Source organism: Apium graveolens, chromosome 11 (assembly GCF_009905375.1).
Source record: "Apium graveolens cultivar Ventura chromosome 11, ASM990537v1, whole genome shotgun sequence".
NCBI lineage: Eukaryota > Viridiplantae > Streptophyta > Magnoliopsida > Apiales > Apiaceae > Apium > Apium graveolens.
The window spans coordinates 19,920,684-19,930,229 of NC_133657.1; positions in this window are offsets into that span (position 1 = coordinate 19,920,684).

Consider the following 9,546-nt stretch of genomic DNA (forward strand, 5'->3'; position numbering starts at 1 on the left):
TCTTACTATCTCACTACCGTAGTAAGCTCCTGCTAGCTCGATCCAACTCAAACTGGAATCCTAGCTCGCACTTTGGACTGAGAAACTTCACTACCATCCATATCTTTTTTAACTGTAAAATGTATAAAAAGATTCGCAAGAGTGAGCTAACTAGCTCATCAAGTCACAATAACAATAACTGAGGTTAATTAATGATCAAACGAGATGATTCAGAGGAATCAAGTTTCTTGTTAAACAATCAATAGAATTGGATATTCATTTTAAGTTTTAAAACCAAGGTTAGGCTGCTGATAAGTCACGCGCTAACCCCGAGCAAGGCACACATCTCTGCTCTACGAACTGGATCCAAGGCACACATTGGCCTAATTCGACCACGAATCTAGTCTGAACACAAATATGGTCCACATAAAGAAAACTATCCAATTCTAAAGCAGTTCAATAGGATAAACAATGTAACTCAATAAAACAAGATCATAATTAATAGCAATAAAACATTTGAATAAGAGCATGGTGAAAATTCATGGGTATCATGAGGGTATGTCAAAGTATATAAAAGAAATGGCCTTCAGCCTGTAGGAGAGTCGGGTATTAGAGGAACAATAATTTTATAAGGTTTAGTTCTTTGATGTCACAAGGTATGGTTGAGTATAAAAGTTTATGTATGTTTAACAATTTTATTCCAGTGTTTGGTATATGATGGATATATATTTGTGGAGTAGTATCGTATTTGTGTGATTTAGTATCTGGTAAATCAACAAGAAATGGTTCACAACGAATAAGGCTTACGGCTCAAAGATCAAATGATGTGGCTCAGGTTCAAGGCTAAAGGATTCAAAGTACTTACAGTATAAAACAGATCTATTTTGAATACTTAACAATATGTCACGAGAGAATTGAGAAACATTTGCATTATATTTCGAAAAAGGTTTAGAAGTACTTGCCTTACAGGGCTTTACAACTATTACTGATTAACTCTGAACCGACTCTGCCGCTCAGGCTTTAACATCCAACCACTAGATCACATTGGATTCGACTTCGACACTCATGTTTTTTTTTCGTTGAAACTCTACTGAGCTCGTCGACTGACCACTAGGTTCTCTTTAGTCCAACATCCACTTTCGGTTTCCCAACTATAACCTATAGGGTCGAAATACTATATGTTAGACACCCAGTTATGCTTGACATATCCTCGCTAGAGAGTTTACCTAGACGATAATGATTCCCGACTCGTAATTATATATATTATTATAATGCATACAGAAATCAGGGTTCACGTACTCAAAAATTGACTCGGTTACTATTTTCGGAAAACACATATACTTGTTGCTTTAGAAAACAGGGTTGTCGGCTATAATTTATAAAATATATTCTTATGACACGCAGGTGCATTTCGTAAAATAGGGTTATTAACCATATACCAAAATATGCAGGTATGCTCGCACAACATTTATTTATAAGTATATAACTATGTACACTCGACTGATATTCCCGATATTTTACAGGGTGCTTCCGGAATTTGGGCAGCGTCTCCTTTGTTTATCGAACTACCCGTCGAACAAAATCGACGTCAACAACAACAAATCACAATTCCCATTTTCATAATTCCACAACCATTCACATACGAAACTAATTACACGACTCATTTTATTTATTTTATAAAATTAGGACTCAGAATAAATTCATCACCGTCCACCGTTGACTCACCGAAGTTCATCGTCAACGGCGGTAAAATTTAGGGGTACCCGATAAATTTCGCGTTTCTAACGTAATTTCACCGGTTACGAAATAAATTCCCGTACGAATTATAATATCACGAAGGTTTATTCAAATAATTCCTGCAAATAAAAGAATCAAATCAGAATTAAATAATCAGCCCAACTGCACACAACCGGCCTCACTGTTAGAGGCCCAACATCAACAGCAAGACCCAATTTAACAGGACCAACAACTACAAACAAGACAAGCCCAACAAGAAACACAGGGAACACACACACACACACACACTTAGGTAACACACACACACACATAGGTAACACACAAACAAGCATAGATATATACATATACACAGATTATCAACACAATTAGAACCAGCCAAGGTAAGGATCCAAGCGCCGGCTCACCGGGAACGGCTGGAAAAATGAAACGGCGGCGAACAGGAACAGCCGAGAGTAGGAAATGGGAAAGGGAGGAGAAAAAGAGAAACGGAAGAGATAAACAGAGAGAGAACAGAGAATAAAGAGATTGATGTAAGAGAAATAAAGAAAATGACTTGCAGCTTATTTGGTTTGCACAGGACACGTATCAATAATTCGGATACGTGTCAAATTCTTTAATAAGGATTTGACACGTGTCCCTGAATATCTGGGGATCGAAACTTTACCCCAACTTCGCAATTTATCAGACATAGTCACGCTTAAACAATTTTAAAAAAATACCAAAACATTCTTGAAATATTATAAATACCCCAAAGTTAGTAAAAACATAACTTTTGAAATTTTAAAACAAATTTTGGAGCGCAATAAAAACCCGGTTTTAGCGATTGGACGAAACAAGGTGTCGTTAAAAATACATCAAAATAAATACAAATCAGTCTTAAAATGTCAGAAATATCTCGGAGTAAATAAAAACGTAATTTTTATAATTTTAAAATAATTTCTGAAATGCAATTTATACCCGCTTTTATCAATTAAACGAATCAACATGCGGGTGAAATAAATCCCAAAAATTTCCAAAATAATTTTAAAATTCTCGGAATAACCCAAACTTAATAAAATACGAGTTTCACGATTTTTGAGATATTTCTGAATTTAATATGGAATTTACACTTAAACATAATCAGAAAATCATACAAGGCCAAATAATTGATGAAATATTGATTTCTAAATTTTATAAAATCTCAAAAATAATTATTGAAATTATAAAATCATAAAAATAATTTTACAGACAATCCTAGTATTTATAAAAATAAATTTGCATTAAATCCATTTTTAAAAGTGAAAACAATTCAATACAATTCCATAATTAATTACCCGAGCAACCCGGTACACCATAAATCACACATAGATAATAATAAAATGACACAAAGTTGACAGAAGCGATACACGTATTTTATTTATTTAATACTTCCACAATTATATATTTAAATAATTCAAAAATACACGAGTCGTTATAGCCTTCCCAAGCTGAGACCACTTCTTCTGTACCACTAGAAGCTTGGAAACTAACCACTTCATCCTCTCAAAAGGGTGAAGTGAGTAAAAAGAAGAGAAAGCAGGCCAACCTGACAATCATGAATGAGAGTGGTGAGGAACAAACACCAACAGAGTCACCCTTGGTTAGAAAACCAAATAAGGTAAAGCAATCTGAGTTGACCACTCTATCCACCTCTACATCCTCTCAAAAGGATGTAGTTGTAAACAAGGGACAAAAACAGATTCTAGAGGCACCCACTCAAAAGGATATCTCTATTGAAAATAGCATTAACCCAAATGCACCTTGTAAAGAGTATGCACAACCATCAATTGAACAAATTCAAGTGTATGGAAGGAGAAATAAGGATGGCATACACAAGGAGAGCACATCCCTTATAGCTCCCTCATCTATTCAGGGGGAGCTGCCCACACTTAACACTGAAATTCAAAATCTTATCTCTAAAATTTCTTCTTCCTATATAGTACCTGAATCTAATTCTCAAGTGCAATCTCACTCAATTGACTGAAACCTTGCTAACAACCCAGACACCAAATTTAGATGGTGAGAGGCTACTAGCTGAGTTAGACCTTGATGACACAATCACAAATATGGGGGATTTATCAGTTTTTACTGAAGACCCCATGGTGATCACAGATGCACCTTTAGGACCAAATTAGCCTTCACATGTTGTAAGGTTTGAGGGTAGTACTCCTGAGGGGGAGCTATATAAATCCTCTCCAATTCAATTGGAGGTTCCTGTTACAGGAACAACTCCCCTCAAAACCCTAGCTGAAATTGCACTAACAATTGAAGTTAGGAGTACAATTTCCAATGACCCTGCTTTGGGAGAGGCAAGAACATCACATTCATGTGACAGTGCTTTGCAAGAAGCACAAGGGTTTGAGGCTGGTGCACATGATAGTAACCCAACCAAATCCCCTCCAATTCAACTGGAGGTTCCCATCACTAGTGGAGAACAACAACATGTCATACCCACAGTGCAAACTGTGAGTAAAACTGTGACTCTTGTCACATGTGGTTTTGTTACCTTATCTCCTTCACACCCAACCAATCAACCTTCCACCTATCAACCACAAGAACCTCACCTCATATCCCAATAGCTACAAGAAGCTGCATCTCAACCTTCCATAGTTATTAATCTCATGGTTGACCAACTTGGTGGCCTTGCTCAAATATCACAACAGCTTCTCACATCCAACATGTCAAATCAAGACTACCAGGCCATTATGCTATCCTACCAGATAGATGTTGAAGAATAACAGGCTAAAATTACTGATGAAGCTGGTCAGGATGTAAACTGTGATAAATGCTTGGACAAGGAATTTACAACTGAAATGGATGTTGTATTAGACCAATTCAGGGAGGAGTATCTAACCATCTTGGGGAGCAATGTCAGATCCTTATCTCCGCAGGAAGTGTATGATGCAGTAAATGAAGTATACAAGGCTCAAAACAAAGCTTTTCACAACTTTGGAAAAGCACTTCAAATTACTTTGACTGGGCATCAGGATAAAATTATGAAGATCGTTAGAGAAAAGATGGATCAAATCATCCCTTCACAAATAGAGATCAGGACCAAATTTACAAACTTTGTTGATCAAATGGCAAGATATGATCTAAGTAGAGTGGAAACAAGTGTCAAGAATAAAAAAACCTCATTTATAGCCCTGCATGACCAAGTTCAAAACCATATCACTCACTCCAATGATTCGAGACTGAAGCTGGATCAAATGCATTCTAGCATATATACTCCTTCAGCCTTGTGCATGGAAGAAATTAAGAAGGCTGTTCAGGATACTTTTGGGGTCTCTACTTCCTCCATATCTCAATCCTCATCTCACATACAAATTCAAGAACTTCAACATCAAGTGTCTTCTCTCCAAACTTCAAATGACTCACTTAGTGCACAATTACATGCTCTCAGATCCTTGGTGCAAAGTCAACAAACAGACATCAAAACCCTGGTGGACTCTCACAAGCATCTCTAAATACAGAATTTTGTGGCTTTGGGAGCCATCATGGGGAAGCTCAACATACCATTGCCCTCATTACCTGAAGCTATAAGGCCATAAATACCAAATCCCCTACTCATGCCAGTTCCCAAGACTAAGGGGGACATAGATTCTATGATTCAATAATCCAAGGATGCTTGGTAAATCTAAGGAGCCTATATCATCAACTCAGCATGGCCAGAGTTCTTCACAAGCTCAATCATTCCAAGATGTAGGAAAAGACAGACTCATCAAGGCTTCAGAAGGACCAAATCAAGATCTAGAATCCAGTGAACTTCTTGTAGTCCTGAGAATGTCTCTTCAAAATAACTACATCACCTATAGAAGAGCATTGGCCAAGAACATCAACTCCATTAGGGCAGTGGTTGTGAAAATTGATAACTATTTGGAGAAAAAAATTGTTGCAAACATCAATGATGGTGGTATGGACAAATGTCTCCAAGTGTCTCTTCCAAATCTTAGAATCTTAAGAGCATTTGAGCTGGATGTAGTGATTGACAAGGTACATGTAGTCATCACAGAGGACACCCAATTGCTTCAAGAACTCAAAAAGGCTCAAATAGATGCTTTTCATGAAGTTTATCTATATCCAAGCAAGGGGGTGGCCTACATCTGCTCTCAGACCAAGAGATGCAAAATCTTCAATCTTCCCAAGAACTGTGTAAGAGGAAATATGTAATAACCGGGAAAATTATGTGAATATTTTATGTTAATTAAATAAATATAATGTGTTTTATGAGTTTAAATTGATTATTGCTATTATATTACGTGTTATAACTAATATATGTGGCCCTGCAAGGACCATAATTTTTTTTTGATTAATTAATATGTGTTTAAACTGCAATTATATGAATCGATCCGCAATCGTGACACGTGTTTATTAGTGTCTTTATCGAGGTACTCATTTTATCTCGTTTTATATGTATTTCAATTTAGGTTATGTGTTTTCGGGGTTTTCTGTTAATTTATGAATCGTTTCTGTTTTTCAAAAATCAACGGACCGGGACCCCACCGGGACGTCAAAGCCCATAAAATTCATGTTTTTATTTTTATATAATTATACGTATTTCAAATACCTATTATTTTTGCATTTTTGAATTATTCACAATTTTTGGGGAATTTTGATATAAATTTTATATTTAATTGCTTTTAAAATTATTCCCCTTAATTATGATTTTTGGGTCTAATTATTTTAAATAAGGGATAAAAATACCCTAAATTGATTTTGGGGTATTTAATTTCTTAAAAATATAAATAGCCTAATTTTATATTATATTTCATTTTTAGTTTATTAAAAACAATTATCAAGAACAAGTTTGGAGGTAAAAATTATTTCCTAAGCTTTAGCTCATGATTTCTAGAGCTACAGATTACGGTTTTTGATGCTCTATACACCAAATCGAAGCTTGTATCGAGCCCTTCCTTTTGATATACGAATCATCAACTGAGGGTAATTAATATATAAATTTAATTTTTTTATTCTGTAGCGTGAATTCGGGTTTTTGGATTTATGGGGGTTTATGGTTGTTTTTGATGCTCATATTAGATTCATTATGACCTGTAGTGTCAGTATATGCTAGTTTTAGGATCGTTTTATTCTTGAAATTGCATAGCTCGAGTTTTGGTTTGATTGTTTTGTTTATTTTAATTTCCGGATAATCCATGAAGTCGTTGTTATTTATTGAATAGATCATATATGTTGTTAGCTGTATTTTGGCACTCGAATCGTGATTTTTGGTTAAGGATTGATTGATTTCGTATTATTCCGGGAACTCGCCGCCGGTTGCTTTGTTCTTGGCTGGAAGGGACGAATTCGAGCAAGTTTTGTGATGATTGTTATTTGAATAATGTTATCTTGTTGTTGTAACTAAGTTTAGGATTGTTTTGGACTGAAAACGCTGCAAATCAAGTCCGTTTTTGGAAAATTGATGTCGCCGGATTATTTTCCGTCAAACGTAATCTAGTAATCCCCAGAAATCGGTGAGGATTCCGGTTGTTCTTGATTTTTCTCCGGCGACCCGTTTCAGCCTTTACCCGACCCGGTTGGTTTAATTCCATCCTGGGTTTGATCCCCTTAAACCCTAACCCCCAATTCCAATCATGTTTCCCATATTTCGTATTTAAAAATAAATCAAAATTCAATTTATATTTTTAAAAATCATTCCTTTTAATTTTAAAAATCATTTACTTATTATTTTAAATTCTAAAAATTATTTACTTAATTATTTCTTTTATTATTTTTAAAATCCAATTTGATTTAATTATTTATGATTTGTTTTAGTTTATTATTTATGAATCTAATTAATTGATTAAATCATTTAATCAATTAATTTTATTTATAAATAGTTAAATAAAATGTAAATTATTTATAATTAATTCAAATAATTCCTAAAAATTTCTTTTAAGCTTTTAAAATTTATATTTAGATATTTAAAAATTAATTAATATTATTATTAATTAATTTATTTCTATTTAATTCTTATTTTATTCGTAATAAATAAACCGTTCGGTCATTTAATACGAAACGAACGCGTATAGACTCAGAAAAACATTACGCTAAAAAAATACTTTCGAGACCTAATTTATTTTGTAACGCAAGGTCATTTTATTTGTGAATCATTCCGAGTTGGTATCTGATCGATAAACACTGTTATTGACCTGATTTCAATTCTGAACGTTCTGAAACCTATTTTTTGACAATGTGACTTATGTGCTACGTGAATTATGTGATTACATGTTATACGAATAATATGAATACGTGTTACGTATTATGAATGCTATATGTTTACAGTTTTAAAATGCAATGATTAGTTATAAACGATCGGGTAGATGTCGAGACGTAGAGTTACGTCGATTGAGTTTGGTTCTGTCAATTAAGATAGTCCTTTTGTTTATAGAATCAAGTTGCAAGGAGCGCAGTCCAGTATTAGACGGAGTTGGTAGCCAGCAGTTATAAGCCAGAGTTATAGTAAGAAGTTATCGAGCATACCAGGCAAGTAACCCTACCTTCACTTATCGTTCAAGTGACATTTATTGAATCCTATTATGCAAATTTTCTCTACTATTCTAATTTCAGAATAGTTTAACCTTTTATTCATTAGATTGTTTAATCATAATCATGCAAGTATATCTTCCATATTCTAAGTTCAGAATAGTTAAACCGTTTACATTTCGCTGTAAATTACTCTATATAGTGGGACTTTGTGATGAGATTAGCGAGTAACTAATTGTTCTAGTTGCTTCGCCATCAGTTGTTAAGATAACTCTGGACCATAAGAAATGGGGAGTTATGTTGTTAAGGATGTCGTTTGATTCAGCTCCTTTGATTAAAAATATTTTATGGATTGGATGGATGCGTAAGTGATCGGGGCGGACGGTCCAGCAGAGGGCCATGTATTATATGAAATATTATAATACCACTTATGCCATAGGACGATATATTGCCTTTCATTTGAGTACTCATGTTTTGGGACATATTTCTACGAACCATGATCCAGTGCTATCACACGGGCTGATTAGCATGTGATAGTACGTCCGTCGGTGAAAGATTCCAATCTAAAAATTATCATTTATCGTTTATAGCTTGTTTTGCTTCTATTGTTGATCAAATATCATTGTTTATGTCCAGTTATTCAGTTATTATCAAAATATGGTTATCATTTCAAGCATACACTTTATACTGCTTGTTGAGCATTTCTTTCGCTCATACTGGTTTATTATTCTAATCTTTCAGCTAAGTCAAAGCAGGCCTGAGTTCCAGGTTTGATCAAAAGTCGAGTGCTTGTAAATAGTTTGGTGTGCTTCCAGGTAGATTGTTTTGAGACGTTTGAATAGTTTAGAGGTTTGTAATAAAATTTGAATAAGTTGTAAAACTAAATAGACTTTTGGCTGTAATGACATTTGGTTTGTATTAGTGTCTGTTTCATACTATAACCTATTGTGGCGCCATCAATCTCGGGGTTAAGAAATGAGGACCCACACACCATTAAACTATGAATAATAAGCATAAACCCCGATTAACTACTAACAGGATCAACAGGATAAAATTTGAGACAAGATTACAACTACCAACCAAAATATATAATTTATAACCCAAATATAAAACCAAATTTATATAATCGATTTCGACTTGAAACCGACGGATAACCCAGTGTATCTTTACAACTCTCTGGCTAAGCGCTTGCTCACACAAAACCTACACTATCTGCTCTGGCATCTGGAAGCCCACAACACGGTAGGGACCACCAGGTACGCTCTTACGAGTAGTGCGTCTAAGTCTGGCCATCCTCTTGCTTAACTGCCATGGTTAGATCAAATAAAA